Below are 9,043 nucleotides of genomic sequence, written 5' to 3'. Positions count from 1 at the left end.
CCCAGCTCAGCTCTGTAGGCTGCTGTGTTTGCCTTATTGTCAGACAGATCCCTCCTCATGGTCACAGGAAGGCTGCCAGTAGTGACTAGGTCATTAATACATGGCTCAAGGTCCACATCAGGGGAATAGAGCTTTGAGGAAACACTCTCATCAGGCTCCTACTCTGGTGTGGTTCACACGCTCACCCTGGAACTGCTCAGTGTGGCCAGAGCAATGTGACACATAGGCTGGTTTAGCACAGGGTCATGTGTCAGCTTAGGAGATGGATTAGTGTAATCCTTATACCTAAGACTTCCCTGGTGGTTCAGATGGTAAAGCGTCTGCCTGCAATGCAGGAGACCCAGGTTCTATTCCTGGCTTGGGAAGATCCCCTGGAGAAGGAAATGGCAATCCACTCCAGCACTCTTGCCTGGAAAATCCCATGGATGGAGGAGCCTGATAGGCTACAGTCCATGGGGTCGCAGGGGGAACGTAGCCAAGCTGACAAAACATAAGTGTACACGGCAAGGGCCTGTGCTAAATAATATGATTTAAACTTAATCTCTCCTTGAATAGCTGTATCACTTGCTATCTCTAATCCTTTGCTGTGTACATAAAATGAAGGAGCTGGGCTAGGTGGTCTCTAGCAGTGTTTCAGCTCTGCTATTGTCTAGTGGATGACTGCCTCCCTTAGGCTGTGAATATTAATCTTTACCTCGCATCAAGTTTATGGACACGGTGATATTCTTAAACATAAGTTGCCTCAACTGTATCAGAATTAAAAGGTGGCTGTAAATTAAAAGAAAAAAAAACCAATACTGCAAAAATGAGAAAACTAAATTGATGGGCTCCAGCTTTATTCAGCTCTCAACCACCTCCAGTATTATGGAAAATTTCCAATAAGAAAATCCCAAGGCTTAGTGCAATGCTTTTCGAAGATTCTTGTAAATTGTTAACAGCTTGGTGTAGTGGATCAGACATATTTTCTGAGTCTGCTTTCTTTTCACAAGTAATCCAATTATTTTCCTCTAAGTGAGGAGCAAAGCAGTCACTTAAATGGCATCTAAGTATTTTTGATGTGCTTCCTTTTCATCCTCATAAATGGTTCCATCTGTATATTTCAGTGAAAATTATATAGCCATCTTTCAAAAAACTGATTAATATTTACTTTAGCTACCAACAAGTGAATATATTCTCTCATAAAAAGAAAGTGGAGCATTCCAGGTGAGGTTAAAGTCCTTTCTGCCCAACTCTGCCATTTCCCTCTACCCATCACTCATTCTCTGTCCTCACCCCTTCTCAGAGGTAACCACTGTTACCAGCTCTGTATCTTCTTCTAGAATGTTCAAGTGTGTGTGTGTGTGTGTGTGTGTGTGTGTGTGTGTGTGTTAGTTACTCAGTCGTGTCTGACTCCATGGACTGTAGCCCGCCAGGCTCTTCTGTCCATGAAATTCTCCAGGCGAGAATACCAGAGTGGGTTGCCATTCCCTTCTCCAGGGGATCTTTCTGACCCAGGAATTGAACCCAGGTCTCCTGCATTGCAGGCAGATTCTTTACCATCTGAGCCACCAGGAAAACCCTAGCTAAGCATTTAGATAGTTACGTATCGCCACAGAAAATGTCTAGCATTGTTTTATTCTGTTTTGACATAAAAAGCACCATGTCTCTTTCCACTTTTTAAAAAACTCAACTTAGCCTGATGAGTTTTTCACGTTATCATACACAGATCCATCTATTCTTTTAGCTGCTGGACAGCTTGTGTTATAGGAATATTCCACATTTTACAAAGGCTCTGTGGGCCTTCCGGGTGATTTATGTTTTTCACTATTTCACAAAAAAGTGCTGCAGTGAACACCCATGTGTAGGCCTCTGGAAACAGTGTGCTTGCTCAGCACGGACACCAAAGGTCTCCAGCAATCCCAGGGATGGTGGGGGGCAGGGGTGTTGTGCTAGGGGCTTGACTGTGGCTGTCAGCCAGACACACAGGAGCAGTGTGAGGATGGAGAGTTGTGGTCACAAGGGCAGAGTGTAGGCAGAGCCCCACAGGTCCACAGGGTCCTCACATTTAAAGAACAGTGTGAGATTGCCTTTGATGGGCTGTGAACTATAGCGTGGGTGTGGTCTGGAGAGGACCTTTGGTTTCAAAGGAAGAAGATATTGTCAGATAGCCAATGGGAGGCAAGATGGGAGGCCCAGGGACATGCACCACCAGTCTGCATTCCAATCATTTCCAAAAGCAGCCTTGATCTGCAGCTGCTAAGACGATGTCATCCGATAACCACCAGGGTATCTTAACCAAAACCTCCTCCCTGTCCAAGTGAGTGACTGTGAGGGTGACGTCCAGCCTCTGACCAGCACCTGCTTCAGAGCTATGGAGACTCTGAATGCAGATTTTTATCTCATAACAGGCACTGCACTTGGGCAGCCATATCAGTTGAAGGAACTTGAATAAATTGGGGTTTGATAACTTGTTTTTCTACAATAAATTTTATTAAACATAAATGGGAATCGTTAGCTGAAACACTTAATTAAAACCATGGCCAAATTAGATAAATGCTAAGGAGAGTTCTCTAAATTTATTGCCCAGTGATCTATAGGCTCGTTCGGTAATATACTCCCAGAAACCTCCTTAATGAAGCTATTAAGTACATAAATATCACATGTGCCAAATGGCAAAATTTAGTGATGATCTATCCCAATTTACTTGCTAAGTAAATAACCCCCCTTGAAAGAACCCACTAATTTACATTGCTGAGGACCACAGGACAAAATCCCTCCCCTGCCTGAAAACAAACCTTTTAAAATAGGCAATTTATTACACCCTGAGGGTAGGAAGCCAGGAGATGCTCACGACCAGGAGGACATGGGCTTTTGAACTTTTGTTCCATTTCTTGAACTTTTTTTTTCCTGCAAATGTAAAGTGAACACCACAGCCAACAGACGTATCCAGGCTCTAATCCTCTGTGTTAATTTGATGTGAGGTCCAGTGACTGGCAGGGGTGGGTGAGTTCTTGGCTGACTTGGCACCGGGGAAGTCCAGGAGGGCCACAGGTGTGCGCCGTCTGGAGGTGTGGCCTTGAAGGCACCTGCCTCCCCACCCTCACCGTGGAGCCTCACTCACCTGAGCCGCCAGCCTCCCTTGCTAACAGGTGGATGACCTCTGGCTCCTCATTCAGGAGCTCAGGGAGGGAGACTGGGACTTAAGGATCCCTTGATGGTGACCTTGAACCATGGCAGGCACGACGGGAATTGGCGTGCCTTCCCTGTGGACCTCACTGACCACCCCTCTACTGCTCCTGGGCTGCAGCCCATCCGTACCGTGGCACCTGCCTCTCTCCCACCGAGTGTCCTCCCCCCATAACCCCATGGCTGCTCCTCCCCCACTGATGCCCAGGCTACCAGTTAACCTCACTGCATCTGAATATGACTCTAGCTCTTGTCCCTCATCCTGCCTTTTGCTTGTTTCATAGTGCTTGTCACCACCTGACATATTTTATATTTATCCGTTTATGGTCTATCTTCCCTCCCGTGAATGTAAATGGCAGTGGAAGCTAGGGAGGGAACAGTCACTTTTTTTGGTTCACTATGAACTATAGCACCTAATTCAGGGCCTGGCACATGGTAGACACTATTTCAAATAAATGAATGAATGAATAATATGTAGCAGCCACTTGCAGCCTGCACTGTGCTGGGACAAGAGTTCCAGCTGCCCCCAGAAGGGTTCCCAGCGACAAGGATCTGAGACAATGTCAACAGAAGATGACAAAGAAGCAGGCTGAGTTCTCTCATAGGAGCTGAAGTGCTGGTGTGAAGCAGCACAGGGTGGGGAGAGCGGGGATGCGCTAGGCTCCCCAGAGTAGCAGAGTGGGAGCTGAGTCCAGAAGGGGAGCCCCCAGGTGAGCAGGGCTGCGGAGGCTATTGGCTGAACGATGCTGGAGCCACAGGAGCCAGGGCCAGAGGCTTGGACCTGGAAGTGCGTGCCTGCTGATGGGAGGGTAGCCCTGGGGTGGTGCAATCACCCTGAGAACGTGTGCAGCGATGGGGGAGGACATAGAGCAGACCAGCACCAGGCACGGATCCCCAGACAAGACCAGCAACAGCTCCTTGAGGCAAGGCAGAGCCAGGAGCTGTGGTTCCAGCTGTGAGGAGAGACCAGCCATGGCTTCATCAAGCCAGTCACCTGCTCCTCCTCCTCAGTAGCCAAGAAGGGTCAGGTCAGGAGAACACACTGGCCTGAGCAAGAGGCTGCCGTGGGTGAATGGTGGGTCCAGGCCAAATTGCAGTGAACTGAGGGGATGTGGCGGAAGAGTGAATGGAGATAGGAGGTGGACACTCCTTCTGGAGGTTTGGCTGTTGGGTCTGTAACAGTAAATCCCATTGACTGGGGAGCAACCCGAAGCTCAGGGTTGCTAAAGTGGACCTAGGTCTGTCTACCTTCACGGTGTGGTTGTGGTCATTTTGATAGCAGGTCCCAAGTGCAGACATGTTTGGGAGATGCTTTCAGGTGATTCAGGGACATGGCACCAAGGCACCAGCTACATGCACTCCAGCCCTGGCCTTTGCAGCTCTGCATGCCCTGAACACAGGAGCCGGAAGCCTCCTGGAGGTGCCAGCCCATCTCCCACCTGCCAGTCTGCCTTTCTTCCCCAGACAGGGGCCCGTGGCAGATGGCAGCATCTGCTGGACACTTGTCACACTACCACAGACCTTCTTAGAACTGATTTCTAAGATCATCTTATATTGCAGGCAAGGGAGGTTTGTTTTTATCATGATGGTGATACCGAGTTTCCTCTAAAAACACATTCAGTAAGAAAGTGAGTCAGTTGAATAAAAAAATAAAAGGTAAATCAGGTAACGTTAACTAAGAGGAGAGATGCTGGGCCAGGGCAGGTGGTCCCCATTATGGCAGGAAGACGATGTAACCTCACTGCATTCCAGGGAAGCTGTGCTTTGTGACCATAGGTCTGGGGATCCTGTGTACCATTCTGCTGGGTTGAACAGCGTTCCTAGAAAGTCATGTCCATGGGAACCTCAGAATGTGACTTGTTTGAAAAGAGGGTCTTTGCACATATGATTAGTTAAGAGGAGCTTGTACTGCAGCTATGGTGAGTCCTAATTTAATGATGCTTGTACTTATTAGAAGAAAATCTGGACACAGAGACGGATGCTCAGGAAAGAAGGCCCATGATGACGAGGCAGAGACTGGAGCGACACAGCCACATGCCAAGCAACGCTGAGGATTGTGAGCAACCGTCAGAAGCCAGAAGAGGCACGGGAGGGTCCTTCCTAGACGCTCTGGAGGAAGTGTGGTGGTGGTGCCTACATTTTGATTTCAGAGATCCAGTTTTTATAACCACGAGAGGATACATTTTTGCTGTTTGAAGTGCCCCCAGTTTATAGTCATTGGTTACAGCAGACATAGAAGACCTCTACAACCACATTCTGAAAACTGATCATTAGAAGATCAATGAACAATTAAGAAAAATGGCTTTATTCATATACTGATGAACGTTTTGATATTCATGACATTTCTTTCTTGCAGTTGTTTGGCTAGGTGAATCCTTCTGAGATTAGAAGGTGAAAAAAATAAGATTATGATCCAAACCACGGAGTCTTCACAGTAGTAAGTGTATTTTATCTTAAAAAATAGAAAAATACCAAATTTTCAGGAAAAATAGGTGTCTGTTGATCTGTATTTTTATTTCCAATAAATCTGATGAAACTTCAGGCAGTGGGACAGGTAGCCTGGCTTGGAATAATGATCCTTCTGGATATATCCTTGTCTTGTTCTCATTTTCAGCCTTAGAGGCATAAAAGCATATTTTCATAAAACCAACCCTTCCGTGTGAAAGCAGATTCATCATTCAGATCCACCATTAATTTCCCAATGACGTTCTCACTGGTCATAAAAAAGACTTAGAGCTCTTTATGAAAATTTTATTCCAGAGAAAATGGTCTTGGAACATGGTTTGCACTGACCTCTTTTAACCTCTGCTTCCCTGTGTTATTATTATTAAGTAATAATGTCGCTTCCTGCCAACATCATTCTTTCCTCTTTGCACTTCAGAAACCAAGCGGTGCCTTTTAGAGTGGAGGACAAGTCAGCACTTAGTCGTCGCCTGCTCCTGGCCGGTCCCTGTACACCTGCTTGGATGGCAGTCTTACATCATCTTTTATGAGTACAGCAACTTATTTGCAATTAAGTTTAGATTGTCTAATAAAATCTGGTGATATTTTAGCTTACAGTTTATGTCCCAGTAAAAGGCTCCAAATGTTATTGCCATAAGAATCCATGTGACAACCCTACATAAACCTTTTATTTCAGGCTGGACAGCTGACTGTGCTCTTAGAAATGGTCTGGCAAGGAGATGGAGGGACCAGCGGTTGCGATGTTGATGATTCCTGAGGGCTTCATTTTCACTGTCAAGTTCCCCTTCTAGAATTCAAAATGGTTCAGTTCTTTCTTCCTCTCCTTATCACTGTGGTAAGAATATTTGACATGAGCTGTACCCTCCAAATCTTTCCAGCAGTGCTAACTATAGGCACACTGTTGTTTAGCAGATCTCTGGGACTTACTCATCTTGCATTACTGAACCCAAGCCTCTTGATCATCAATTCCCTATTTCTCCCCCCTCCTAGGCCCTGGCAACCACCAATCTTCTCTCTGCTTTTATGAGTTTGTTTTAGATTCCTCATGTAAGAGGTTCATGCAGTGTTTGGCTATATCACTGAGCATAATGTCCTCCCTGCTCATCCCTGTGGTTCATATGGCAGGATCTTCTTTTCAAGGCTGGAAAATATTCCATCATGTGGATATGCTCCATTTTCTCTGTTTCTGTCTTTTCGTAGACAGTTATTTCCTTGGCTTGACTGCTGTGAACTGTGCTGCAGTGAACATGGGGGTACAGGTGTGTCTTCGGATCCTGATTTCAATTGTTTGGATAGAGACTCAGAAGTGGGGCTCTGGGGAGAATGGGTTCACATGCTTCTACCTGCGACCTATAGGTTCGGGCAGTAGATGTGAGAGCTGAAGAAATCACAGAGGAAGTTGGGCTTGCAGGCGGGACTGTTTCTGGTCATCAGAATATGAGGCTTCGGAATTCAGCTTTGGAAAGATTACTTTCATCACAGTCATATGGGAGCTAAATAAACATAGTGCTCAGAGGTTCTCAACTTGGAATGATTTTCTCCCAGGACATTTGTCTGGCTGTCACACCTGGAGTGGGGTGGTACAGGCATCTGGTGGATGGAGGCCATGGGTGTTGCTACATGTCCCACAGTACACAGGACAGTCCCCCCCACAGAGAATGACCTGGTCCATAATGTTGATGGTCACACGGCTGAGAAACCCTGATCCAGTGGAACCCTCTTAGGACACACAGCCTTGACTTTCAATCCTTGTCTTTTGCCTTTGAATTATGTTTGTTCAGTTTCTGGAGGTGACGGGACTGCTCTGGATGAAATCTTGGGTAAGATGGGGGCTGGCTGGCCAGTCTCAGCCCCTGCCTGGTTCGGGAACACAGTGGACAGCAGCCTAGAGAAGGTGCTCCATGATTTTGGGAGAAACACAAGGACAGATGTGCAGCTGGGGCTTGCAAAGAGCCGCAGTGAGCTGCTTCGGTTTCCTATCGAGAGAGATGCAACTTGGAAGCAGTGACTTCATCCTCAAAAATAGAAAGTGAACCTCCGAGGAAAAAGCCTCCCAGAGCTCTGGAAGTGGCCTTCCAGAAGCCCTTGGGATTTATGACCCAGAACTATGCCAATGGGTGCTCCAATGAACCTCCAGGTGTAACTCAGATGAAGTGTGGGATATTCTATGACTCTCATGTTTTAAAAGCTTACAGGTTCCAGAAATGAAGCCAGTTCATGCATAAAATATCGGCTCTCAGAACACGGTCATTTTCATGCTTGCCCTTGTGTGGGGATCTGGGTTATAAAGTATCGTGGTTAGACCTGAAAATCCTCAATCGCGTGGACAGAGGCCCCTCTATTTATAGCTCTCTTCGTGGTGACTTGAAGCAGGCACATTAATCTCCATGTGAATTCTGAGCTCCCAAGTGCCTCAGGAGATATGCTAAAGCCTTTTCCCCATGGCATTCTTCCAGACGGAATTTAAGAGACACCAGAGGATGGCACATTTATACTGAGTGTGCAGTTTCCTAAACATGAAGAAGATGAACAGCTCTCAGTGAAGGAACACAGGGCAGATAGGAACTTGAAAATGAGCATTTGAGCTGACACAGGAGAGAAACACCAAGAGGCTTCGTGAAGCTTGCTGTGTCTCTAAGCTTCCTAAGACGCTATGATTAGAAATAGATTGAGGTCAGAGAGTGTGGTCCTATTTGAATTAATGAAAAAGCCAAATTGCCCAGAGTGCTGGTTTCTGCTCTGCGTATCTGACTGCTGGATTCTGGTGGTGGTGGGGAGGCAGCAGCTGGTATCAGCCCCTGCCCTCCAGTACTCTGCTGTTGGGTAATTTATTCCAAATATGACTTTTGTAGAGAAAAAGACAAAATGACTCTGCTATTAATTCAAAGTGGGGAGGCTTCTAATGAAAATATTGAAGGGAACTACTCAAAAAGAAAAAATCAGCTTGTTTACCATTGAATGTTGAAAAGGCTTGGGCAGCGGGGAGCAGGTGGATCTTGTTGTCAAACAGACCTTGGTCAAAACCTAAGTGTCCCTTCACTGGTCCCGTTACCTGAGCCCTGCTGTCTCAGTTTCCTCACCTTCAGTGGAAAGAGTAACTCACGCCTTCCTGGGCACTGTGAGGATAACGGATAACTCTACCTAGAGCTCACGTGGGCTACTGCTACTGCTGGGGAGGACCTAGACAATGGACCCGCCTCAATGCACACAGGAAGCAGGGTAACGGCACGTAGGTGAAGGGAGGTCTTGGTTCCTGTTGACTGCTATAAGACCTGGATCATCTAGTTCTTTGGTAGCAAGCAAGAGAAGCCAGCTCTGCTATTTTAAGCAACAAAGGACTTTCTTGGAAGGCTGCTGGGTGGCTGGTACAAGTGGACAGGAATGCTGGAGACTTGGGCTCAGTGGCAAGAGAAAC

General features: G+C 46.6%; 1 non-coding gene across 1 annotated transcript; it reads left to right on the top strand.

Annotated features, from left to right (window-relative positions):
- Positions 294–365, top strand: TRNAC-GCA. Its single transcript has one exon. It is a non-coding gene; the product is annotated as a tRNA-Cys (tRNA).

The sequence above is a fragment of the Capra hircus genome, chromosome 13, assembly GCF_001704415.2.
Source record: "Capra hircus breed San Clemente chromosome 13, ASM170441v1, whole genome shotgun sequence".
Taxonomy (NCBI): domain Eukaryota; kingdom Metazoa; phylum Chordata; class Mammalia; order Artiodactyla; family Bovidae; genus Capra; species Capra hircus.
The sequence above is the reverse complement of the archived record's forward strand: the minus strand, read 5'-3'. Positions and strand labels throughout refer to the sequence as shown.